This window comes from Motacilla alba, chromosome Z (genome assembly GCF_015832195.1).
Source record: "Motacilla alba alba isolate MOTALB_02 chromosome Z, Motacilla_alba_V1.0_pri, whole genome shotgun sequence".
NCBI classification, from domain to species: Eukaryota; Metazoa; Chordata; class Aves; order Passeriformes; family Motacillidae; genus Motacilla; species Motacilla alba.
The window spans coordinates 64,276,305-64,301,839 of NC_052046.1; the positions used below are offsets into that span (position 1 = coordinate 64,276,305).

At 38.4% G+C, this 25,535-nt stretch overlaps 1 protein-coding gene across 7 annotated transcripts in view; it reads left to right on the forward strand.

Moving 5' to 3' along the window:
* The window catches only part of PAM (peptidylglycine alpha-amidating monooxygenase), a 124,792-nt gene that overhangs the window by 2,152 nt on the left and 97,105 nt on the right, over positions 1 to 25,535 (forward strand). Inside the window, exon 1 of one of the 7 annotated variants that reach the window (XM_038123234.1) lies at positions 20,390 to 22,137. The exons of the other annotated variants lie outside the window; for them this stretch is intronic. The gene's annotated coding sequence lies outside the window, so the exon portion shown is untranslated. Of the gene's footprint in view, positions 1 to 20,389; positions 22,138 to 25,535 lie in introns of those variants that run through there. 7 annotated transcript variants of the gene reach the window in all.

Consider the following 25,535-nt stretch of genomic DNA (forward strand, 5'->3'; position numbering starts at 1 on the left):
AAATGGTCAGAAAATATGTTTTTTCTTGATTCCTTGGAGGTGAATCCAGAGGAGCTCTGTTGTAAAATGCATACTTATTGAAGACAATTCTTATCACATTGGTTCTGTTTTACATGTAGTAATGGCTCAAAAGGTGCCAAGAGGTTGGGATTTGTTCTGAAGTTCTCACTTTATAGCTTGCCAGAAGTATTCATGTTGCACACTCAAAAATGATGGCATGCACAATGCAATTAAGACAATACTTTAAAGAAATTTCATAACTTGCCAGGTTTCCATTTAATCCATTTAATTGGATCTGACCATTGCTTGTGATATTCAAGATGAATAAATCTCCTGGGATGTTTATAGTAGTACTATCCAAAGTTACAACGACTGCAAATGGAGTTTTGAAATATATCACAAATGAAGCCAAACAAGCTAGAAAAAGTATTTGTAGTGTATGCTTTTAAAACAATTGCTAACAAATAGGATTAAAGACTTAAAAGAGTAGGTTATATGAAATCTACCATGTTCTGCTCAGTATTAGCAGGCTATACCATGTTAGTTGACTTGCGTCTTGAGAACAAGATATAGTGCTGGCTGATCTGAGCAAATTGTTACTAGACTGGATTAACAGCCTGGTCTAGGATGACAGTCTATATAGTCAAAATATTCTGAATAATTTAAAAAAAAGTCTCTACTTAAGGTATCCAAGTTCAATCTAATGTTTAAGTGGCAGAAAGAAACACTGGACATTCTCTAACTAGTGAGAAATGTTTTCTTCATGCTTCAGACCTTGACCCAATCAAATGAATGCAAGGTGTTTTTCAAGTCACAACTGTTTTCCTCCTTTTTTTCTTTTCTTCCTCCCTTTTTCTCTTTTTTTCCTGTTCCACTCCCCTCTTTTTTCTCCTCCTCCTTAATTTTTTTCCTATTCTTCCTCTCTCCTTTTTGCCCTTATTCTTTTTTCTTTTACCCTTCTTTTACTCTTTCTTTCCCCAATACCTTTTTCATCACCTTCCCCCACTTCTGTCACCTCCCCCCTCTTCAGCTTTCCCCCCTCTGTTTTGCTTTTCCTCACCACTTTTCATATTTTTCTCCTCCTTTCACACTTTTCCCCCTTCTTTTTCTCTTCCTTTTTGTTTTTTATCTCCTTTCTGAGGCAGTCAGGACATAAAAAATTGAAATGCATAGGGCAGCAGAAAGACAGTGAGAATTTACAACATACTTCTTCTTGAACAACCCCCTTAATTTCTCTGTGAAAAGTGAAGGACTCAGTTTTACTTTCTCTCAAACTTGCCTGTACTCAAATTCAGTGTCTTCCAGTGGGCCAAGGTAAGGAGGAGAGGGTGTTATTTATAAATTGTTCAGGCATTTTGAATCAACTGAAAGCGTTTTTCTGCAGAAAGATGTAAAAGTTTTATCTGAAAAACTTGATTCAGTAGATCTCAAATTTTATGGGTTACTTTTTAACTTATATGAAACAAATATTTCAAGGTGAATTTGTATTAAAGGTATGTGGGAATGCAAGTGTGGAGCCCTTTTGTTATGACAACATTCTGGAAGCATAAAGTAAAATAAAGTAGGATTTTGAGATATAACTTGGGACCATGTGAGCAAAGAACAAGTACTCACAAAAATTGTGTAGTATGTATGGGAATCAAAATTTATGGTTAGGGGTTTTTTTTAAGCACTGTTTTCAGGTATACATGTAAAATTTTGGGGTTTATTATTATTAGTGTTGAGAAACATAAGTTGGGTAGAGATTCTCTTTCAAATCTATGTGAGAATGTGAATGAAATTGAGTACTAGCCTCTGAAAGGGTGCATATAGATTGTATATGAAGAGATGCCAGAAGAAAGCAAGCTTTTCCAATTTGCTTAATAGGTGAAGGTCAGGCAGTGTGTTTCTGAGGAAGATACTTAGTAGTCATTAGTTGGAAGAGCTTTGTTGCAGCCGTACTCTAAATCCCGTGAGCACTTTCTGTGTGTTGGAGAGGAAAGGATTTTCTTGCTTTCCCACCACCCATCATTGTTTCATTGACAATGAAAATACTCAGCAGAACCCACCATTTTATGCAAAGAACAAAGAGTGTTTTGCAATAAAAAGCAATAAATAATAACTTCGGCTGTTCATGCTGCAGTGATGAAGTTCCTGGATTTTAGGCAACAGATTTAACTTGGCAAGTGCTCTGGTTTAAGATACCAAGGTTCTGCAATAGCCAAATAGTGTGTCATCATATGAGATGAGAGTTTAAAGTGCAGCAGTTCACAATGGATCACTGAATAGGTGGAAACATGACTTCTGCTTTTGAACAAATTAATTTTTGTAAACTTGTATTTGAAATCACATAGATTTGTGTTATCCTTTCATAGTCTTGCTTTTGCAGTCCTACATTTATGAGGACCAGGACAGATGGCTATCTCATCAGTATGATTACTTGCAGTGTCAAGGAAGAAAGGGATGCTGTTTACCAAGTCCTCACTGTGTATTTTGGTTTATTCTTGCCTGGTAATGATGTTGCATGATCTTTGCTGCATTTATCTTCCTTTTGGACAAAGGATGCTGAAGATGATGGTGAATCATATCCTATTTTCCAGTCCATGAATGTGGTATGGTCTTATACTCCATCGCTGCCTCCCACTTCCGCTCCACAGTTATCAATATTCTTTTTTGGATCTTATGGTTCCACTTGGTTGTCTCAGTCCTTTTCTAGTATTTTAGTCTGTGCTGTTGTACATTTGTGGTCCTAGTGTACTAATGCAAGTACTTTACTGTAGAAATCCCTACAAAACAATGGTATCTCAAAAGTTTTTAAATTGTCTATCTCTGCATCAGAGTCCCTAGTGTGCAGGGTTAATCAAGACTTAAATAAGGAAAAAAAAAAGTTTTCTTCTGATGGTTGCAAGTGACTTGCTTTCAGTCTTCTGTGTTGTATATGCCTCAGGTCTTCATACTTGAATAAAAAAGGGATTATTAGTCTTTCATACTTGGGAACAAAAAGGGATTATGAGGAAATGTTTATATTGAACTTAAGGTTTGTAAAATTTATTTTTTTTTTAGAGCACAGGACCAGGTTAACACTAGAGGGCCACTACAAAACAATAGAAGATTTGTATTGCTTTAATCCCTTCCACCCGCATATAAAAATGGGGGGGGGGGGGCGTGTTTGTGATTTGTTAGCTGTACTTTTCCTTTCTATTGCAGACCTCTAAGTATTGTCCTTTGATCCATATGATAAAACAATTACTCATCTTAAAAATTAGGGCCTAGAGCATACCTTTCTGGCTTGTTTCAAAAATGTCAGCCTAATTTTCAATCTAAATTATTCACAGTCATCGTGTATTCTCATTGTTCTTGTTTAGTATCATTCAGTAGCTTAATTCATACTTTGTTCTCTGTATATACTTCTGTATAGAGAACAGTCATGTTTAGTTTTAGACTTCATGTTGTTGGGTTGAAAAGTTCAGATTGTCTTTGTTTCATTACATGCTGGGAAAACGAAGAGCTTATTGGGTTCAGCTTGGAAAAGAGAAGGCTAAATGTGACCTCACTGCAGACTGAAGCTTCCTCAAAGGAGGGAGTGAAGCGGATGATACAGATCTGCTCTCTCTGGGGAACAGTGATAGGACACAAGGAAGAGGAATGAAGCTTAATCAGAGGAAGTTCAGATATACAAATATGGGGCTATATTTATGAAACAGTTAATGAAATTACCACTTAAAACCTTGTTTCAATTGTCTTTGTTTAACCATTCATTTTGATTTTTTTTTTTTTTTACATCTTCTAATCCACTTTCCTCACATTTAATAATCCCCCATGTTGTAGTATGGATGAAAAAATAGTTATCTCCCCACCCCTGACCTGCTTCACTGCATTTTCTTTTGTCTTGGGGAATGAACTTTTGTTTCATTGAAGAAAGATGGTATAATTTGCTAAGATAATGCACGTTTATATTTTTCTGCCACTCTATTTCTAATTTCTGTCTGTTTCAAATTTTTTTTTTTACCTCAGAATCTATTAAATTTCCTTTTCTCTTTGATTCAGTTTAAATAAAGCACCTTTTATTGAAATTAAGGTGAATTAATGTACTTGTAAGTAGCAGTAGGTCCATGGTACATTTCTAAACTATGGGATGCTGGTCAGCCTTGATGTCTTAGAACAGCCTTGACGTCTGATACTTCCCACAGTAAGTTTCTGTGGTCTACAGACTGTAACATTGACAAGTTACTGAATATTGGTGGTGAAGTCTTCCAGTTGAATACCTCCAGTTGAGGTACTGTTTTGCTGTGAAGAAATAAGAGGAGTGCAAACAGAGACTAGAAGAGAATGTAAAGAGAATTAGGTGAACTGGGGAGGAGGGGAAGAGTTGCACTGAAGGTCAGTCTGTGCGAGCAAATGGGGCTCAGTCTGTGCAAAGAAACGTGGTGTCTGTAGATACCATTGGGACCATGACCTGGTAGGAGGGGGAGAAGCTCTGTGAACTCTCGGGCTGAGCTGACAAGGATCTGGATCAAGGGAAGAAAACTGGAACAGAAGATCGGCTTATATGAGCTAGTGACTGAAAAAAACTGAAGTGAAAGACTGTAAGGTTGAAAATCAGGCTAATGTGAAGTGAGGTGGAAGAGAAAAGCAAAGACTGGAATGGGCCATAAAACTAACCCATGTCACAGTAAATGTATTACTTCTCATGTCTTTACAGATATTTAAAGGATTACATTAGTAATTATTGAGAATAGTCAAATGCTTTGTTCTGTGAGATTCATTAACATGCATTCATTAATCAGCATAACTGGTATGCAACTATGCTTACCTTCTTCATCCTCATCTTTTCAGGAAGCCATAGCTTTTTCCTTTAGAAGCACATACCCATCTGTCATTTGTGGTTCTTCCCTCTACCCCTTCCCAGTTGAGTTAACACTTTGTGAAACTGCACCTTTGCATCTTTTTTGGTACTGAAGGTGGTTGTAGTTGAGTTTTATCAAGAATAACAACAATGCTTATTGCTTTGTGACTGTTCCAGGGTGTCAGTGATTATTTTGCTTTACAAGTCAGCTTGCTTTAATAGAGTTCTTCCTGAACTTCACTCATGTGCCCTAAAGCAGGAGTGAAGAAAAGGAATTTGAAAACAGATCAAGTCAGCCTTGCCTGCTTACAGCAGTCCACTTAAAGGGAGGTGGGAAAGCTAGTGTTTGTTTTAATTCTCAGCTCTGTTGCAGACTTCTATGCTATATTCTTTAGTTTTCCATTAATTATTTATATTCAGATTGGTTAAATTCAGTTGGTTTTATTTCCTTTAGTGAGCATGTTGTACCCTGACCTCAAATTAAGGAGATGGATTTTATGGTAATAAGCATCCCAGTCTCATTATGGAAGAGATTAAGGATTTATGCTGGATTTGAAAGCATCCTTTTTATCCTGACTTGAAATACTTACTGCTTTCTGCTTGTTTACTGTTGTTTGTATTGAGACAATGTCAATGTATTTTGATCACCATTTTATGAATGTTACTTTACTGTAGTCCTTTCAGAAGTTAATTTGCTGTAGCATCTAGTTTGGAAAACCTAGCTGCTGTTAGAAAAGCTGTTAGTGTATAACATATTTTTTATTACACATGACAGTTACTAGAATGTTAATTAAACAGTGATTTCCAGTTTTGTTTCTTTTCAACCGAGAAAAGGGTTTTTTGTCTTTTTTTTGACTGTCTCACCCAGCTGTCTGCCTGTGAGATTAATACAGGATCACAGAGTGGTTGAGGTGGCAGGGAGCCTTTGGAGATGAGGTAGTGCAACTCCACCCTCAGTTGAATAGGACCAGCTATATCAGGTTTCATATGACTCTGTTCACTCAGGTTTTGAGTAGTTCTGTGGATGGAGACAGCTACTCAGCTGCTCCACAGCTCCTCTTGGCAGCTTTTCCCACAATTGACCACTCTTACAATGAACAAGTGTATTCATTTTTGCATGTAGGATTTCTTCTGATTCAATTTATCCCTGTTGACTCTTTCTAGACTGTTTACACTGCTGTGAAAGTCTGACATGCTTTCATCCCATGTTGATCAATCTTTTGTTTACGTGTATTGATTAGGTTTCACCCCATCTTAGGCAGGCTGCCTCTTCAGGCTGTAAACAGTCCCACCTCTCCCCATATGACAGATGCTGCAGTCCCTCAATCATCTTTGCATCCTGTGTTTGGTCTTGTGCTGTATGTCCATGTCTCTTACACTAGGTGGGACTCCACCTGTGTGCTCTGTCCTCCTGTTGCTACATGGTAAGGGTCCACCTCTGGAAGTGGCTTGAGGCTGTTTTGACTGACGGCTTTGCACACCTGAAAATGTGTTTCTTTAGGATGTCATCTCAAAATCTAAAGTAGGCTTAAATTGTTAGTTAATAAACTGAAGTAAAATGTAGTAATTTATGTGAAATTACCTTATAATTCCCATAAGGAATTTCCTCTATAATTTCCCCAGGAAGAACAATTATCTTTCATATTTTCCTTAAGTCACAAGTTTCACAGCTTGGTAGTGTGTCATGTCCCACTGTGGGGAACTGTGGGGAGTTCTTTGAAAACAGATGGTCTGGGATGAAAATAAGTCAAATGAGACAGTCTTCTATCTGGGAACCGTTTATTGGTAACAAAACAAAGAGGGAGTTGACCTACTAAAGAGGACTAGAAAAGACAGAAAAAGGAGGAAGGAAGATGAAAAATAATGGGGGGAGAGAGCAGTGAAACAGAAAAAGTGGGCATTACCAGCATAAGTCAGGGAGTGCCGTCGGCGTCCGAGTGTCAGGGGGTGTGTGCCCGCTGCCTGCGGGGGAGGCAGCGCAGCTCCCGGCGGGGCGCGGCTCCACAGGCGCAGCTCCCGCGGCCACGGGCAGCCGGACACGAGGCGAGCGAGGGAGGGGGCGCTGGGGCGGGAGTCCGGAACGCTGGACGGGATTGCGGTGGGATCTGGCGGCGGGCTGGACCGGGGAAGCAGGGCTAGAGGCAGGCAGGAACGCAGGGATGAAGCAGGCGGTCGGTCAGGAACGCGGGGAGGCGGGACAGGCGGCGGCTGGGACAGGCCAGGGGCAGGACACAGGCGACACACGAGGCTCGGAGCTCGGGCACTGCCCAGCCAAATGCCCAGCGACGGGGAGGGCGAGTACGTGCAGGAGAGTAAGGGCCAGCAAGGGCGAAAGAGCCAAAAGGCAGGCTGGAGCCAGGGCAAAAAGGACAAAACCAGGCTAGGGGCAGAGTAATACACGGACCTCAAGTGTGGGCAAAAAGACAAGACCAAATGCCCCAACATACAAAGTCCTGACTCAAAAGGCCTGAGTCGGAAAAGCCCCCGGGCTTGTGACTCAGTTATTTTTATGCACACACACACCCCCCCCCCCCCCCCCCCCCGTCTCCTCCCACGATCTGCTTGCTGACAGGAGACCACTGGCACACTGTTCTGATGTTCCACTGCAGTCCGCTGGTGGAGACCTTTTTCCGTCTATTGGAGACCCCCTCTGGAGGGTGCAGTGTCCCTGGTGGTCTGCTGCGTGCCTGTCCCATGTGAGACATGAAATGGTTGCCAGACAAAAGTATCCCCAGAGCCAAGGCTTTCTCCCATCTTCTCCTGCTTGACTCCTGCAAGTGGCACATGTGCAACCCCTCCCCCACATGCTTCTGACAACCAATGCTGAGAGATAATCAGAATTAAATGAGCTCTTCACATAGTGGCAATGAGTTATTATGGTCTTTCTTCCATGGCATGGATTTATTCTATTAACTCTAGCATACCAAAGATATTTCAGCATTTTAGTTTGTATGAAAGAAAGTTGAAAATTCGTTGATGAAAATTATTTTGCTCTGTAAGAGATCAGTAGTACATAGCAAGGGCAAGGTAAAGCAATCTCTTCAAAGGGTCAGCAGAGCATGGAGATCTTCCCCCACACATCCATTTTCGAGGCTCCCGTTGCAGTCATCCTTGGATGTTGATCAGCTCTTTTGGCCTTTTAGTTCCCACTAGAGTGTCCTTTATGCCCAAAACCATGCTGGGCAAGTGTGACTGAGCATCACTGTCACTCCCAGGTTGCCAGCAGATGTTGCTGTGAGTTTAATGTAACTGTGAGAATTCCCAGGGAGAGTGCCCACATCTGCTCTCTGTTGTAGGAATGGGAGGCATAATTTTTCCAAAATACCTGTTGTAGAATGGGTTAATGAGTATTGGCAAAGTGTTCTGAAATTAAGGACATAGTTTCTGGCACCTGGGCCAGTATCTTGGCAGGGATCACTGTAAACAAGATTGTCCTTCCAGTATCAAGGTGCGCCCCCCTCCTCTGTCTCAGACAGGAACCTGGTGTCTGTTTCTGTGCGGTGATGACCTGACAATAGTTTGTAAGTGTTGTTACCTTGGATTCACACCCTTCTATTCAGAATTATTAATGCTCTTGTCCGCACTGTTGGCCAAACCCACCAAAGGGCAGGTAGGTGGAAGAATTCACAGCTGGTTTTTGGTAAGTCTTGTAGTAGGCTTTATTAAACTGGCTCCACAAGGCTGATAGGGATATGTGATAAACTCATGTTACCTGGTGTTCCCCATTCTGCAACAGGACCATTTCTCCTGGAAATGACAACCCTTATTTGATTTAATGCAAGTGGGAATACCTAACCATTGATTTAAAAAGTGAAGGCCTTTCATAATAACCTTCTGGTTGCCAGGGGAGGTAGGCAATACAGTCAGGTGCTTATAGATGTATCTGCCAGCATCAGTATTTATTGCAAGCCCCGGCCTTTTGGAAATGGCCCTTTGTAATATCTGTCAGGTGTGGCCTGGCACCACCAAGTGCTCTATCTTTCCCTAAGGCTGTTGTGGCAGTTTTTCTTGCTTCTGTTATTTGCAGGTATTACTAAAGACATTTAAATGGTCTCTCTGGAGCAAGGATTGCCTCTTATTTTGTCTTCATTTGTAGATGGCAAATATCCCTGAATTACTTGATTTCTTAGGAGATTCCACTCAACTAACACATCATCACTAGTGGTTATTGCAGAAATACATATCTTAGGTAACTGAGCAGCAACAGCATTGTGTTCCTGCAGTAGCTCACCATGATTTGCAGTATAGGCATCTACATGTCTCTCATGGCTAAGTAAGCAATGCTTTTATACCCCAAACCATGGTGAGGTTTACCGTGTATTATCCAGTCATCTGCTTCTCATTTCCTAGACCACAGTGTGAAACCTTTGGAAGCCCAAGAGTCAGAACAAAGATTTCTGAAGCAGATTGCTCTTGCAGCACCATCTTGCAGCCATTAATTCAATGTAGTGCTTGCTCCCCCCTTTCTTTGACAGGTTAGGAAGGTTTGCTCAGCTGTTTCAAAAGATGTTGCTTTCCACTGCAGTTTTTCTTTTAAATTTCTCAGTGTCCAGTCAGTGAAACAATATTCCCTTGGGTTAATTGCTCATACAGTGGGAACTGCTATGCCCAAAGTAGAGGCACACTGTTGTTACCCAGGACAATTTGTCTTGTTTTCTCCTGTAAGGCACTTACTTTGTTGCGGTTGGAGATGTAAGCTTAGAAATGCATCATTCCCACTTGACCTTTTTTTTCTTCTTATATTATATAATGATTTTCCTGTCTGTGCCAAATATGGTATATTATATCATATTACCTCTGAAACCATCACAAACCAAGAATTTTCCATGTTTCTACTTTGTATTTCTGCTATATAAAGTACAGTTTGTTCAGCTGATTCGAGCAACATTCTGTAAAGTGCCTGTCAAATTTTTCTTCCAAATTTTACTCCTGGCTCAGTTCTCTGAATTTTCTTGGGGTTAATTTCCCAGATATGATTTTACATTGCCTCAGTGACATTGCTCAGTGTTTCTCCCGCTTCTTGTTCAGTGATGTGGGTAACATCGTCCCCCTAAAAGAGTGATTTACAACGTGGGGAAGTATTGAGGTCTTCCAAATACCAGGCTACCAGCCAATGGCAAATTATGGGCCTGTGCTGACACCTTGATGGCAACGCTGTGTGGGTGTATTGCTAAACTTGATGAGGGTGTGGATTTCTGCTCTGGCTCATTAGCAGCTGGAATTCCAAAGAAAGCCTTCACTGCATCCCGTGCCACAGCTTCAGATACAGCTCACTGGCTCAGAGCACTTGGGCATTTCATCTCTGTGTGGGGCAGCCTTGTTTAGCAGTCAGTAACCAGCTGTTATTCTCTGGGAGCAGTCAGGCATCTTCGCTATTTAGATGGTGCTACTGAAGTGGTGAGTGGGCTCTCTGAATGACTCCAGCCTCTGACAGCTGTAATGATCTGAATGATCTTTATGTAGCCTCTGGCTAGCCTGTACCATTTTAATGCAATCAGTTTTCAGGAAGTTTCCAAATCAGCAGGATTTGTAACAACTTTTTTCACAGTGATAGCAGAAACCCCAGAAGAATATTTGTCTCCCTGTTATCTTAAAAGCTTTTCCTGCCATCAAGTCATACTGAGTAATATATTTATGTACTTAAGCGACCTGCACTTTTGCCAGAGTACACAAGTAGGAACCCAGCCGTAATACCAAAGTAGTAGAACAAGTTTCTATGTTTTCCCCTTCTCTGTCTCTCCAAGTGATTAAACTGTAATTAGTTTATTTATTAGGTATAGGGATAGGACCCTGTGAAGTACAATCACCTCAGCACAATCACATCAGTATAACCATCAGAACCATCACCCACTGGCAGATATGAATGCTCCAGTGTACTGTACTGCCAACACAATATAGGGTTTGTTAACTTTCTGTGAGATCTCAGCCACCCATTTCACCTTCAAGACCCGGATCCACTGGGGAAGACCCAGATCCAGTTAATTGATACAGAGTTTGTATGTGAGCTACCAAATTGGGGTAGGGAATGGTTCTGGTATATCAGGAGTGCTCTTTTCCTGATTAGGAAAGCAGTAGGTATACTTAGTCTATCCACTGCCCTGATTTGTTTTAGTGGTCTATTTTTATCTTTTCATTGTTTATATTTTTTCATAAATCCTCATAAACCATTCTTTCATGGTTTTCTGTCAATTTTGTATTTTGGGATTCTAGGCTGGAGTAAAACTTATAACATTTCCTTTTGTGAAACTGTTTTCTGTTGCAGAGGATACATCTACAAGATGTTCACAATATATCTTCCTCTGACAAAAAAGTATGGATGTATCTTTCATGATAGCCCACTGCATGCAGCTCAGGGTGGCGTGGGGCACATTGGCAGATACTTTTGCAGGAGTGACGTGCAGGAGTGACAAAGAAGTTTGATACCTGCTTTTTTCCTCTGGGTTTCTGAGTGCATATTGCTTCTTTGTAATTGCTTTTATATGGCGTGATCTGTTTCATCTTCAAAAGAAATTGAGTTGAACAAAGTAAATAGCTATCAAATCTTCTGCTTTGCTTGTGGCAAAGGAAGAAAAAAAATATTCGTACCTGCTTTTAGACATTCATTACTGTTTTTATGTGATCTTCAAAAGACATCTCTGATTTGGAGGTTGATCTTCTAACAGTATTCTGTGTCTGATACTTGGCCTTTGATAGACAATTCAATCCTACATTATCTATATCACTAGGTTGATTTGTGTACTTTAGTTTCTATGACAATACATATCAGTGGAAATTATGGGCATGTGTAGTGAATTGGTGATCAATTTAGTCCTTCCACTAGCCTTACCAGGCTTTTGAATCTAATCAGACTGGAAAAAAATTACATACTTAGTCCCTTTGTTTTATTTTTTGATAGGCATCAAAGCTAGCAATGTGTTAGAGAATTGGTAATGGTTTTTTGGCCATCTGCAAAAGTCTTACCAACTTGGTGTTGGCTATACTCCTCCTGTTGGGATAGCCATGTGAGTCTTGTGTGTGCACTCCAGTAATTATTCATTTTGATACTGTTGTGTTTCTTTACTATCTTTTTCCCTGCTGAAAAATGTATTTCATAGTTGGCTAATGTAGCAAGAAGTTGTCTGTTCAGTTGATTACTGTGACTATTTCTTGCAGTAGCTGCTGGATCATAAATTAATTGCAAGCATGAAGCAGTTTGTTTTGGAAAACTTCATTTGATCTGGCATAATTTCTCTCAAGTGTCTGTGCTTAGACTCATACTACTGCTTGATTATGGGAGAAGATTTTTGATCTATGGAAATGTTTTCTTCTTGGGTCTTCCGAAGTGACTTTTACTGAGGTTTGTCCCTATCCTGTTCTTGCTGCTTAGAAGTAAATAATTAGCTTCCTGCACTAGTTCTTTCACTCTTTACACAAATAGTAGAAAACTTGCTAATATTCTCAGTGCATTTATTATGTGAATGTTTTATTCCATTTTGCAACCTTAAGTTTCAAGAAGATTAAGAAAACATTTTACTTTTTTTGTTACTTCCCCTTAATATAAATACTTCCCTCTCAATATAAATAAATTATAACTAGTCTTAATAACTAATATTTGGTTATGACCTCATACTTGAAAGGACTGTTTCTTTGTACTGCTCTCATTACGTAGAACTCGTGAGCTGTACAACACTTCAAGATGAGCCTATAATTGTAGAGTTAGAGTGCACTGTAGTTGGAGATCTGGTGGCATGTTATGAGCAGGTATGTCATTGAGAGTGTGTGAACTTTCTGTAAGTTGACATAGGATTTAAATCAGTATCAACACTTTAAATGAAACCTGTCTCGTGAGAACTGTGTCACTCATTCTCTAAGTTCTGTTTGAAATGTATTTTACGGGAGTAGTTAAACTTTCATATCCTACTCAAAGATTTAGGTTTTTCTTTGCTGCTTTTTTCATATTTCAGAATTGTTGCCTCACTGGCTAGTTTTGCTGTTCTCTTTGTCATATGTTTTCCTGTCTCCCTCATACTTCTTGGTGTGATTTGTTTCTGAAATGGTTTTGCTGTAGGTCCAGAACTCTGGCTAAGTAGGAAATGGATCTAACGGCCATGGAATAGTATCTCTCTCTGTTTAGGGAAGTCAATTTTCATTGAGGTACTTCCTTTATTGCCATCTCTGATACTTAAATTGCATAACATGAAACTTGGAAAAAAATACATTACCAGTGTGAGCAGCACTGGTCTTACAGCTCTTATATAAAGTGAAATAAAACCTGAGCTTAGTGTAGCAATAGTAACAAAGTGCTCTCAAGCCAATATTGCTGCTTAGATAACTTTGAAAGTCTGCACTGGGGCTTTTCCAGTTGCCATATCACACCCCCAGAAAGAGGAGTGATTGCATTAGGATGGTACCTCAATGTGAACTTCCAGTGTTCTGTAGTATCTACTGTTAGAGCCTAACAGTGGATCAAGAGCAGCTGACCTTGGCAAAGCATGTTCCCTTGATTTGATTGGTTTTGGAAGACATAGCACCTGGGGCCTTAACTTGCAAACAGAAATGATTAATGATTTAATTAATGTCAAACCCAGCTATATCTGTTTGCATAAGTACAGTTTTCTGTCTTCGTTAGGTAAATTGAATGTTTTGCTGCTACAAATAATGTTCTTAATATTAGTTACCCTATTCTCTATAATTTCTTCTCTTGAGATTCTCTTCTGTCTATCCATTTAGTGGGTATTTGTACACAATACATTTAAAAAATAGACTGTAAATTATAATCTTGTTAGATGTGAGTGCTTTTTGAAGAATTTGTGTTCACTAAAATATGATAAGAAAATTTTTCAGGGTTCATGTTTCTTGGTATGTTGGCAGTTTCAAGTAGAAGATACTGTCTGTAGTTCACTAGGGTTTGTTAGTAATCTTGACAAATACATGAGCCAGTAAAAGTGGTAGCCTTGGATTAAAGCCACCTTTGTCACTATTATTTACTCCACCAGTAAGGTGGAGTCCAGGTCCCCATCCTCTCTTTTCAATTTATAATAGCGTATATTCACTTATTAGTAGGGTTATTAGTAGGGAACTGATGCTTAGACCAGGTGCTTTTTGAGGTAAGATCTTTTTCAAGTGTTATATCTGGTTATTACTTCTATTTGAAGTTGTGGATTTTTGGGAGGGTTTTTTTTGTGTTTGTTTTTTAATGAATGGATAGTAGTTGTCAAGGGCTGCAATTATCACTTGCTGACCATGTTCTGCACTGCAAGTTGAAATTTCAGTTGGTGCTAGATGGGCATAGTCACATATAAAAGTGATTTGCCTGGTTTCATGGCTGCATTACTACTTCAGTGAAATCAGAGTCTGAACAGCTGTGTCAATCACTCACTGAGTATGGCCTGCTTATTTTAAAATCTTTGTGGGATTTAGTATGAGTTGGCCTTGGCTGGCCTTGCCAGGTCTCCACTCAGCTGCTCATTCACTCTCCCTCCTCAACAGGATGAGCTTAGAAAGCAGAGGTGGAACAGCCCAATGTAAAGACTGGGAGATCACTGATAAGTTACCATCATGAGCAAAGAGATTGACTTGAGGAAAATTAATTTGATTTATTGCCAATTGAAAATACAGAAGAATGGACTCCCTGTGGGCTGCAGCTTCCTCCAGGGCATCTCCAGCTGCTTTGCAATGGGGTCTTTCATGGGTTGCAAGGTTGGTATGTGCTGCAGTGTGAGGCTTTTCAGGGCCTGCAGGCCCTGCTGCTTGAATCACCTCCTTCTTTCTTCACTGTCCCAATGTCTGCAGGGTTGTCCTTCACTTGTGGTTTTCACACTCTTCTGTGCAATATTTTTGTAAGTGTACTTCCCCAGAGGTACCACCCTCCTGGCTGAAGGGCTCAGTCCCCTGCTCTGGTCATGTGGTACCACATGTTTTTGGCACATTCTCTCCTCACAGAAGCCCCCTGGTTCTGCCCTGCAGGCACCTTACCGCTAGTACTTGGGCATGTAAACCAAATAAAACTATCAATGAAAAATCAAAACTTGATGTTTAAGATAATATTCTGAGGAATTTAAGATAATTCTGGGGACTCTTCTTATGTATGTATAGTCCTACAGGACAAATGACATAGAACTAGTTAAAGTTTTCTCATTGTGTTTGCACATCCATATCTTCCAGTTCAAATTACCTAGTGACAGATAAAATAACTGTTAGTTTTCTTTACAGAATCACAGAACAGTCAAGGTTGGCAGGGACCTCTAGAGCTCACTGTGGACACCCACCCTGTGCAAGCAGGACCAGCTAAAGCAGGTTGCCCAGGACCATGTCCAGATGGATTTTGTAAATCTCCAAAGTTAGTCTCTCCGCAACCTCACTGGGCTCCTACTCACCCTCACAGATGATACCCTCAGTCCTTGTGCACCTTTCCCAATTGCCATGATTGATCAAAGATTATGAGGAGTAGCAGTCATGGGTGCGTCCCATCAGGACCTACGGACTTATGTATGTTCAGCTGGTTTAAGTATTTCCTGACATGATCAAGGGTATGTCTTCCTTGCTGTAGACTTCTCCTGAGATTTGATAATGTCATGTTTAGTATGACATTTCCTCTAACTTTCTAGCATATAAGGAGACCAAGAGATTGGCTCAAGTAAGGTTTGTTATGTGCCTCTACATGCATATAAAGTGTTTTATGCAGTCATTCAATGGAGTTGGTTTATTTCAGTGGTGGTGGTTGCTGCTGTTGGCAGTTTCATGTCCTGCTCTGGGTCAGCTTTTGTCTAATATGTGAGAGAGCAGGTACAGTCATCTATCTGCCTTGAAGCACTGTTTTCTGTGTCAGTTTAGTGTTTATATATAAGCAAAGAATATGCTTTTAATGAAATTGTGGTATTTCAGCCAAGGATTATAACTGTATATAGGTTATGTTGCTGTATTGAAAATACAGCAAATATACTAGAGGGATCTTTTAATAGATTTACATGCAGATAAACACAAAGGTGATTTGTTTGAATCAGTTAAAGCATCAGAAGCATCAGTATGCTTCTCTTAGCATCAAGGTCTTTCTTTCCAATATACTATAAAGAAAATACCTTCTCTGCTTCTATTTACTTTTTTTCTCTGCATGCTGACAAAGCAAGCTCCATTTAAATAATAAATCCCAATCAAAACCAATTTTCTGTATGTTTTTTATTCTATCAAGAATATATTGATTTTCATTCTTTAGACATACACAGGTTTATTATGCATAGGGCAAAGAAATCATTAACAAAGACATGATGCAGTCGCATTGGTTCTATTTTTTATGTTTATGCTTTCTTGTTTATATGTGAAACCTTATTTGAGAAAATACTACAGCTTTATGTATTGCTCTTGGTTCCAGAGATCATTACCTGAACTTTTATTTCACAATCCATGGTACAAATCCTTTGTTTTAATTGACTAAATCAAGCATGTCTGTTGTCTTGTAATAAATTTGGCCATTATGAGTCATCTTCAAATAAAAATAAAGCTTCCACCATAAACTGTATTTACTCACCTATAGGACCAGAATCCAAAAAAAAAGCTAGGAGAGTAAGTTGCTCGTTTTGCTGTGAAGTCTGTCTCAGTCGAGCTAAATTAGTAAATGTGTCTTGCCTTGCTGAGCTTGCCTACCAGTTGTTCTGCAAGACATTCACATGTTCTAATTAAATATTAAGGGTTCCTTGATTAAAAATGACCTTTTACATTTCTGTGTAGAGGCTAGAGAGGAGCTGCTGGGAGACAGAAATAACACACTTGATCTGTAAAATACCTAGCGTGGAGATGTGCTAGTTGTGAAACTGTGAATCACTTCAGAATGAAAACTAGGTCCAATATTCTAATCTTTTTAACCTACCCCTCTGTCAGACATTCTGTGGGTGCAGGAGAGAGATTGTAGCCGCATGTCAAATTCTCCTTTTGTTTTCATTTAGGGGTTGCTTGTCTGGAAAGGTAACTCACAAAAGTCCGCTCTCCCAAACTTCAACTTGCGGTGGTAGAGTTTGAGGTTGGGAACATTAACAGGAAGTAATTTATTCTTGTGCCACAAGCAGTTATTTTCTTAACTCATTTTGCTATTAAAAAAAAAAGCTACATGCATCTGAAAAAGAGTTGATTGTGAAAAAGCCCTTCTTCAGATAAGTTTCTCATTTCAGAATTAGTTTGGTTATGGATATGTCACTGAGTCTTCTTTGAGATTTGGAGGCAGTGTAAATTGAGCATGCTCCTTGGAATGAAAGTTTTGAAGTTACTGCGGGACCGTGGAGTGGAATGAGGAATTTTGAAGCATGGGTATTTGGTTTTCTGAAGCATTTAGCTGACCTTTGGTGCACTTTTAGTCACCCCTTAAACTAGCAAAGCAGTAAACAAGTGGTGGCATTTAATGACTGAGGGCCAACCCTATATTAGGGCAAATTAGGAATTTTTCTTGTCAGATTTTTATGAAAAGTTCTGTTATCATTCTGTTGGCAGAGCTGCAGAAGGCATTGTGTCATTGAGCATGCATGAAGTTAAGGTGGTGGAAGAAAGTTAATATCTGATTATTTTTCAGTGTCTCTGTGAGGAGCAGTTGGACAGAGCATGAATAAAATTTTAGATGATGCAAAGTTAGGATTTACTTTGAAATTTTTGCTTGAAATACAGAAGCGTAAAATTTGAGGTTTGAACAGTAAAGGCAGCAATCTTGGCAAGTGCCTCATTTTTTGCTCTCAAAAATGGTGTTGTGTACTGTTCCACCCCTACAAATTTAAGATGACATCTTAAAAATGTCTCTTGTGTACACTGAGAGTCCTTTTAAAGAAATGTATGAGTTGTAAGAGGTCTTGTTTTCTACAAAAAAACCTGTTTGTGTGTTTCAGGGATCTGTGTTGCAAGGACTTACTGTATATGGGTATTTGGGTTCAGTGTTATGTTAGACCTCAATCTCCAGAGCTGTACTTGAAGTGTAGAGAAGACATACTGAGCAATTAGATTTTTCCAAATGTGAACATATCAATAAAAGTGGCTAGGTTATATACAACTTGTTAATACTTTACATTGTATCTATTTTAGAAGTAAAGTCCTGTCTCTTTCTGGTGTTCATTTTTGTAGCTTATTTATTTTTATTTATTTATTATTTATTATAAGCTCTTATTTACATAAAGCAAATTTGCCCAGGCAGGAGATGTTCTTTTAAGAAGGCTAATTAAAGGGATGCATAGACTTAGACAAACAGGATATATTCCAGGCCTTTAAGGGGAAAAGGTTTGTGTGGTTGAGACAAACAAGGTGGCCTGTTGAGAACACAGTTGTGCTGCTGCTTTGCTCCCCCCACCTGCCTTTCCTTGAAGATATTGATGATGGTGATTGTTCCAGAAGTTTGTGCACAGTGGTCCCCTCCTTCAGCATTGCAATATCAGAAAACATGTTTATTGTGAAGATACGTGCAGGAGTAAACAATGTCTGTAAAAAGGAAATTGTGGTAGCATTCTTATATTAATGCTATTTCTGTGAAAGCCTTCTAAGACTGCCAGTCCAAATGTTTGAAGTGGAACTGGTGCTAAGTAAGAGATTTGTGGAGACTTGATAATACAAGCACATGAAAAAATTAAAATACATTTCTGTATACAATTTCTGTAGATTATCATATATTTCTATATATTTATAATAATTCTGCATTACTTATGTGTGTGTGTTTTCTCCATGATATAACCAAGTCCAGGAACCAATGCTATAGAGTAAGGAGTTGCTGCTGGAGAGTTTTTTGCCTCCTTTTTGCCACTGATGTTGATTGTGATAAGAACTGTAGCTCTGTTTTGGTAATATGTCATTATAGAAAATTATAGAAATCTCCCTCATTTAGTTGCCGCTGTACATATATGAAATAAAACACACTAAATCTCCTAATTCAAAATATTTTCTAATTTAACTTGGTATTTGTTATCCCTTACATTCCATAATACTAATAGTTTGGGGTTTTATGTGTAATACCAATTTAGTATTTCCTGTTTTGACAAATAATAATCTAATTATTTTCAGCAATATTTTAACCATGTGGTAAATGTTCATTTCTGTGTAAGCTGGTACCTCTTACAGCTTGTTCTATACCTACCTGTTTAGCAGGTATGCAGTTACTGCCTTAAAGGGCATATGCCCAGATTTCAATGTGGAGGGGAGATTTTATAGAAACTCATAGGATTGTTTGGTTTGGAAAGACCTTAAGGATCATCTTGTTTGAACTCCTGTGCAATGGACAGAGACACATGCTACTAGGCCAGATTGCTGAGAGCCTTATTCATCCTGGCCTGGAAAACTTCCAGGGACTGGGCATCCATGCTGTCTCTGGACAAGCTGTGCCAGTGCCTCACCACCATTCTATCTTATCTAAACATTAAATGCTATCTAAATATACTCTGTTTCAGTTCAAAACAATTTGCCCTTGTACTGACAGTATATGTTCTTCTAAAAAAGTCCCTTTCCGCCTTTTTTGAAAACCCCTTTTTAGATACAGGAGGATGGTATAAGGTCTCCCTGTAACCTTCCCTGTCCAGACTGAACAGCTTATACTAAACTCTCTCAGCCTGGCTTCAGAGGACAGATGCTCCAGCCCTCAGATTACCTTCTTGGGTAGAGGAAGAGATTTGTGGAAGAGTGCCAGGAAATAGATTGAAATCTCTTTTACTAAAAGCAGGACTTCATAATATGCTGTTGTGATTGCTTGAGCTACTCTTTGATTCTTTCTATTGCTGTAGAAATGAGAATCTTGAGCAATTGTGAAGTGTTAGTATAATAGTCCTAGAAGTTTAGGTATAAGAGGAAACCATTACATGTGGCTTCAAAAATGATATCAAGATGGTTCTTCTACATGCCATTGCATCATTATTTGCAGCCTTATTCTGTGCTGACATCCTAAACTTGTGCTGTTTACAGACATACAAAAATAAAATTACTGCTTATTGTGGTTTCTTTTTTTTTTTCCCTCTTAAAACCAAACTTTATTCAGCTCAAAGAAATACTAAGAAGAATAAAAAACTGTCATCTGGTGTGTTTAATCTGCCTCCAATACCTGTCTCCCTACTTGATACCTAACCTAAATTGGTTGTTTTTCTGTAGCAATTGCAGGAGGGATGTTGTATATATACAGACCCTGACAGTATTAGCATTCCATACTAAATGAAGTTACTCTTCAAGAACTGGACAATGAAGCTTTTCCTTTTATTTAGTTTTTAAAGCAGTCAAGTGAGTTAAGTAGAGATGAACAGGAAGTTGTGGAAGTGGCCCAGAGAAATACTTCTACCTGAGATCCTAATTGGAAAAAACTGAGACAGTCACTTAGCTGCTAAATCCGATCTAAGGTGTTGGATTTATTTGATTTATTTATTATTACATCCTATGAGAGGTTCAATGTAATTTACTAGTTCTGCAGCTACTGTCTGATCCTCCCCTTCCCAAAACAGGATGGGAATTGTGTTTTGGAAAAATGTCACTTTAAAGGCTGAGTGTGTCATCTAGCTATTTAAAATCGTGTGTGTTTTCATTTTCATTTTTTTGTAATTATATTTTCCACTCAGTAGTTAGTTACAAGTTTATTGCTTCAGTTTAAAAGCAAGCTTTTATATTTGGCTTCAGGCTGATGTGATTTTTTTTCTTTTTTTCCTTTTTTTTTTTTTGAGCTATTAACTTGGAAATTAATTTGGGGTGGTAAGCACCTTGACATCTCATGTATCTTGGTTTTAGAAGTTTCAGCTGTTCATACTGCTGTGGCTCTTTTGACTTGGGTTTCCTAACAGGAGCTACCTTGCTTGTAACACTGGTCTCTAAAGGTAGAGTTGGAGGGTCTTCTGCTTTTGTTGAGCTATGGTTTTCAGTTGCTCTTTTGCTCTGTATTTATGCATGGCTGACTGCTGTTAGTGTCCACTGGAGACATATTACTGGTCTCAACAGAGGATCAACATTGTTACGGTTTTCTGCATTGCTGCAGATAGCGGAGACTTAAGTGAGTTGTTTTTGTGACAAAGGCAAGTCTCCAGATTGCCTTTTTACTTCTGTTCTCTCTCTGCTTTTTCTCTGAAGTGTGTGTATATAATGCAAAAAGTTACTGCGGTGGAGGGCAGTGCACTATTGCTCCTTAGATCAATGGTTTTGAAACCATGTGTGTATAGAAAGTTTCCTATGCAAAGCAGGTGTGTGAAGCATCTGAGGAAATTTTCCCTTGTGCTTGGAAAGGGGGCCATGAAATGTGCTTTTTTAAAATAAGAGCGCAGAATTTGGTTGGCAAGACCAGATGATGTCTAGTTGTGAAAATGGTTGGCCCAGTAGTGTTCTTAACCTACGCATCTGATGATCAGAACTTTCAACCCAAGTGTGAAAAGCATAACTTCTTCACAAGGGCTTGATAAATATTAGAATTGGAACAATGACATTGATTAAAAAATCTGTTTATGGTGGCCCTTCTAGATACTCCGAACTGAGGGAATGCCAACTAACTCAGTAATTCTGATTGGATTGTTAGTCACATGGTTATTCTTGAGTTTTGAGAAAACAAATATCTGCTGAGCTATTTGTGTGCAAAATGAAGAGATGGTAGTTCAGTTTCTAGAAAACAGCCAAAATAATTCTATTCAGCTGTCTTTGGGCCATATCATGTCGCTGCTAGTAATATTTCCCAGAGTTTTGTCCTTCCTAAGTGATCTACTGATTAATAGTCATTGAAGATGAAAAGAGACATGATACCAGGATAAACACCTTGTTTCACAGCATGTCAGTTTATGTTACACCTGAGCTTTAGTATTAGCTGCCTTTAGTACTAGTGCAAAAGAACATTCTACACTTAAAAACTCTTCTGTGACTTGGAGAATATCTCAATGTGATGGTGTCAATGCATGCAAATAGAGAAAGCAGAAATGCTTATAAAATTACTGCCTGACAGTATTGCTTCTTGACCTCTGGCTCCTGACAGATCTTGCAGATGTTAGATTTCAATAACGAATTCAAGCTATGACGCTTGTAATTTAAAAAGTCGCATCACAATTAATAGAATCAGGATTCAGTGCCGGGTTTTTTCTGCACAGTAGCACACACACTGCCCCGTGACAACCTTCATTTCTTTCTGAGCAAATGGAAACGTAGTAGCACAAGCCTCAGGAAGTTGTTAAAGCAATTAAAGGCTTCTCTCTCAGCACATTGCGTGGTTACCATAGAATCCTTTGCCTCAAAGCCTTTACTGATGATGCATACAAGGGCTGTTCACAGCGTCTACTTGAGATTATTCAGCCCTCTCTAAAGATCATAAGCATCTCTCCATACATTCTGTTATCCAGTGTTATTTTAGTAATTAATGAGACTGGAAGGTAAGTGACTGTTGCTTCATATTGAATAGTTTTTATGTATCCTCACATTGAAGTTTCAGTGTTGTTTTTTTCTTTTTTTTTTATTCCATTACATTGTTCCCTAAATGCATAAAGTATGTTTTAGATGAACCAATTGCATAGCTTAGTGTAATTTAAATGTAATGACAAAGTCTAGGTAATTTTCATAAATATTAAAAAAAAGATAAAATAAAAATCCCTGAAGTAAAACCAAATTGACTCATTATATAGTAGGAAGGTTTTTACAAATTAAAATTTGCAGAGATTTATTTTTAATCATAAGATGATCGAAATTATGTAATGGGGAGTATTACCAAAGAGAAAAATGTTCACTTAAAAAATTTATTATTAAAACAATAACTCAGCAATTAACACCCATCTCATATTAAAAAAGGGGTTTGTTGCAGGAAATTCTACATTAAGTGGTATGTATTGTACAAGACCACCAATGTACCTCTCTCTCTCCCATGCATATATAGTATGCAAGTAACTTTTCCTAACCTGTACTTGTTTTCTATTTTTTGATCATAACATTCCTTGGCTTATTTAGACACTTAAGTCTGTTTTGGGGAGAGGGGGCCTCTATTGATGTTTCTTAAGCAAAATGCTTAATATGCACTAATTTGACTCATTTGACAGTTTTTAATGTTATAAATTGTAATAGATGTGATGCATTAGAAGAATAGGAAAGGCAGTCTAGTGACAATACTGTGCCTTTTGAGTATCTTTAAATCTTTGTGGACTGAGGATATTTTTTGCTTTCTAGTATAAAGATATATGTGCTCTTTTTTGTCTCTTGACTGCCTAGCTATTAGTTTGGATAATAATATAGGAAATAATAATGTTTTAGTTAAACTGATAACTCCCCTTCTGATTCTGATGCTTATTAACTTTGATATTTGGCACTTAAAAAAATAAAGTCTGTTTATGTTTTTTAATGCAATTCTTGATTGTTCACAGTATCTTCCTTTATGGCTTTAGGAATTGTGTTTTTCTGTTTCATCTTAGGAGGTTAGACTATGGGGGTTTTGTTCATTCCTTTTTGTTCACCCTTTTTTTGTTTGATTGGTTTTCAGTTTGGCATGTTAGACACAATCAACCAGCATGTAATACATGTGTTTATTTAGTGAATGTCTATCTAATGACATAGCAGTAGTAGTTTGGAGTTGGGAGCATCTTTTCATGTTTATTAATGGGTTTGATTTGTTCTTCCTCCCGCTAAGTTTTTTGACTCCATATTTGGGTTTCACATTCAAACAGTTCATTACAGAACAGCTTTTTGTTTGTTTTTTCATTATAATCCTGCTAGGTCATTTATAAGGGTGAATGTTTGGGTGCACTCTGGAGATCTTCCATTATAGTGGTGTCATTAATCATTGCTGTTTTCTCTGTTCTGAGCTGAAAACAAGCAGGATTACAGGAGGACTGAGGGGAAAGGATAAGAACTACTTTAAAGAAAGAAATGTGTTTTTTTCAAACAATACTGTGGTACTGACCTATAAAAGGACATCACAGAATTAGAGTGATCAGAAAGATGAAGATGAAGAGAGAGATAGTTACCTTAAACATGGGCTCAAGGAGAAGTTCTTGAAGGAAGGAGAAGACTTGAATAGGGTAAATTGGGAATTCTTTCAGTTTATATTATTGAAGAAGAGAACAGATTAGAACATTATATAAGGTAATGCTAACAGTTTTTGGGGATGCTAAGTTAATTCAATGCTGAAAACAGTAGTCTTGCTCTCTTGGTGCTCTTTTCTCTCTACAGCAGTCATGGGATGTGTTTGTTTAGTGGGCTGATGCAACATAAACCTAGTCCGTTGCAAAGAGCTTTTCCACCAACTGGCAACATGAGCCCATTCCACTGGAATCTGTGGACTCACAAAGTCTGTCACAGTAGAGAAAACTGGTTTAACTGCCCTGCAGAGCTTTAGCTCTTAGCGTATTCTGCTGTATCAACTTAGCCAGTACAGCTGTACCCTAAAATTGTGGTGGGTTTTTATGGAGTTTAAAATATCCCTGTTCAAATACAACTGTGAGAAAAAATAGCTGGCACATGAGATTCTGTCGTCAGTTTCTGAATATTTTTCCTGATATTTAGGGAAGTTACTATTCAGATAGACATCCTAGACACATTTCTGACCTTGTTTGAACAAGGAAATTGAGTTCAAGACCTGACACTAGGAATGTGCTGGTTTTAAATTAGGACGCCCTCCCCTTCTACCTCCCTCCTTGCCCCATGGCTGGTCATGTGTACAATTATACATGAGGTTTGTATGCATGTTGGGGATATATGCTTAACCTTACCATGGTTGGATGTGGGAGCTAAGACCACCTTGCCTTTCTTGGTCTTCATGATCTGGCCAGATTTTCTTCCAGCACAAAGCTTTAAGTATTTTTGCATAGTTATATATTTAAAGCATACAGCTTGTCTTTGTTTGCACAGAGGTTAATAATAATGGAGGAAATGCGTAGTCTTTCAGAATCAATAAGGTTTACTCAATTGAATCCTATCTCTTCGGACATTATTTGTACACATGCATGTGTAATGGGGCACTGAAGGCTCTGTGTTTTGCCTGGTATTTCAGTCATAAGGAGAAAAAGTGTGCCCTAATCTTGCTAGAATTTGCTTTCAGCAAAGTACCTGATATTTTTTGTTCTGACAAAATGTAATTACTGGTAGATAAACATTCATGTATTTCTGTAAGATTTGATAATTTAATCAGGAGTGTAAAAAATGTAGAAAAATCCATAAGTAACTGTGCAATAGCTGTGTCTTTTTTGTGTTTTTTTTTCTTCCCTACATTATTTCAAAAATCATGCTTGAACTGTGCCACAGAGATACAGAGATTCCCCTCTGTAGCTGTATGAAAATGAACAACAATCTCCATAATTTTTTTGTATCTGTTTTTTTCTAAGTGCTTTTCTTTTGTTTGGAACCATATGCACATGTTTGTTTAAATCTGTGTAATAATAATAATAATCAGGTGGAACTGTTACATAGGAAGAACTGACATTCTCCTGAATGGATTTTCAAAGTTCAAGGCTTTTATAAATAGTTCCATTCCATATTCACTGGTAACAAGCATATTGATTTCCAAAAACATATTCTCCTGTTCTGAAAATATTGCCTTCTGGTGTTGGGAATATTGTCATCCTGTGAATATGATAATTTTGTAGTGACAGGTGGCTTAGATGATCTTAGAGGGAAAAAACTATAAAGCTAAATATATAACGATAAATAATAGTGTGCTAACAAAAACATTTTAGCATTCTCTAGAGCTTGTTAGTCTGAATTGGCTGGTCTGTCTCTGTTTATGTACAACATCGAATTCTGGGGAATTTTTTAAAAATCAAGAGAATCCCTTGACAGTATTCAGTGT